Raw genomic sequence first — 2607 nt, 5'->3', positions numbered from 1 at the left:
TAATAAACGGATAATAAATAAGATACAAAATGTCGTGGAAAAAATGGACGAATTAAAATGGAATTAGAAACAAAAATTATTCGTATTGGAGTTCATAAGATATATATTCGTGAAATTTTGTTGAAAAATTAAAGTAAACATAATTAAATTAAATTAATGTATTTAATTTAATCAAAAACAAAATATGGAATAAAAATGGATATTTTTAATTCTTTTTAAATAAAATATATTTTTTTAATGTTTGCTTTTCTTCAATTTAGACAAAAAATTAAAATGTTAAATAAATTATTCAAAATTATTTACTTATTTTAATAAAAAATTAAAACATATACTTATAAAGTTAACATTCAAAGTAATACACAACAATAAAAAGATACCAAAATATCGTATACATGTGTATGTCCCTGGCGGAAAAATTTTTATGAAAAATTACATAGATTGAAACAAGATCTTAGAAATCTTTAATTTTTCTTAGGGGAACGAAAATATTCTTAGGGGAACGTAGAGTGGTGTTTGTTTGAACAAGAAATTCTGTATTATGAACTTTTATTCATAATGGAATCTTTTTTGATATTTATCTTATATCATAAAACAAACAATGCTACTCTACATTTCACTACGAAAAAGTAAGAATTTCTAAGATTCTGTCTCAAGACCTGTCTATACAGTTTTTTTTCCGCCAAGGGTACATTAAAAGGTAATTAAACTTTTCAAATTTAGGTTTATTTTAATTAATCTGTTACGCTTAAAATTATTTAATTTATTTTCAACAATTCCCTCTTTCTCATCCATTTTTATTCGTGTCCAATTTATAAATCCATTAAAGACCATCGTGCTGTTACATTAAGAATTTAGTTAAAGACTGTTTTTATAATATAATATTTCATTACACTTACTCTCATTTTTTTATGCCACAATATTTTGAACAATTTACCATTATATATCAAACATTTTCGTATATTTGAAAACGAGATATTGAAAATAATTAATGCGAAAACATCATTTGTTACTAAACTATTTTATTCGCAGTAAAATTTATATCTTAAAAATGATATTGGTCGTTAATGGATTAACGTAATATACACATTACATTAAGTTTTTACACGATATGTCATTTTAGGAAAATAGAAGTTAAGAAAGATTGGTCATTATCGATATATCATAATTACATCATAATTACATTATTTAGCGTTCTTTTACCTTGTGCAGATATATAACACATTATACGATGCAGAATAATATTACATACACGTTGGCAATACTCAAGTATAAAATATATTTTACAATATATTATATTAGTGCAAAAGTATTCATCAAATAAAATTTAGAACGAAATAATAGTTTCAAGAAAAATACTCTTATTAATTATAAAATAATCATATATTATAAACTTTAATGTTTTATCCTTTTTCGCATATTTAAAAATTTTAAACTTTAAATTCGTAATCTTTTGCATTAATTTAATACTCAACTTAATCTTTTGCATTAATTTAATACTCATAAACACACACACACATACATTATATATTTTACATATTAAATTAATTTATTGTTTATGCCTTTACATATTTCATTTTTGTTACATATTTTATCCGTTACATATGAAGTGTAAATATTGATGCTAGGATAAAAAGAAAACTTAATGAATAAGTCTATTATAAAATCTATTATAAAATGAGAAGAATATATTATTTAAAGTTTTTATTTCCTTTTTCATTGCAATTATATAATTTTGATTTATAACATAAAAAATGAAAAATTAAATAAACATAAATTTTGTATTGTATATCGAGATAAATTAAATTATCTTTCACAAATTATTCCTTATTGTTTGATAGATTTACATGAAGTATTAAAAATGAATAAGTATTAAAAATATATCAATTATCTTTTCTTAAATTATTAAATAGTTGTAAATTTTAATTAATTGAAAATAATATATGTATTTTGTGAATTATACTGTATTAAGATGTTATAATTGTATTAAGATGTATTCAGAAAATTCCTTGTTCCATTAGTAAATGCAAGTATAATTCACAAATTGCATACATTATTTTCAATAAGTTTCCAGTGAAAAGGAATCTTATGATAATTCCAGTGAAAAAGAATCTTACGATAATTAATTTAAAATAATATTACATAATTGCAATAAGAGAGGAAATAAGAATCTTAAATAATATATTCTTCTCATTTTTATAATAAACTTATTCGTTAAGTTTTCTTTTTATTCTAGCATGTGTTTACACTTTGTACTAGAAGATGTAACGAATAAATATAAACAATTGTAAAGAGATAAACAATAAATATTTGATAATAAACGTTTGTTACATGTGTATTACATAACATTTTTTTTTACATGTCTATTACATAACATACAAAAGACCTATTTATTTTAATAATATGTAATATTACAAAGTCAACATAATTTTTTATTGTTACCATCACAATTCAATACAGAAGAAGAAATAAATTCTTAAAGACAAATTTTTCTCTAATATTTCTTTATCGCACTCTTCCTTTATAACACTGACGTGTTTTTATTTACCACTACCATTAAAATATTAATTAATTTGCATATGAGTATATATATATATATATATATATATA

This window comes from Atta cephalotes (assembly GCF_000143395.1).
Source record: "Atta cephalotes unplaced genomic scaffold scaffold00030, whole genome shotgun sequence".
In the NCBI taxonomy this organism is placed as follows: Eukaryota; Metazoa; Arthropoda; class Insecta; order Hymenoptera; family Formicidae; genus Atta; species Atta cephalotes.
This window is presented reverse-complemented; position numbering follows the sequence as displayed.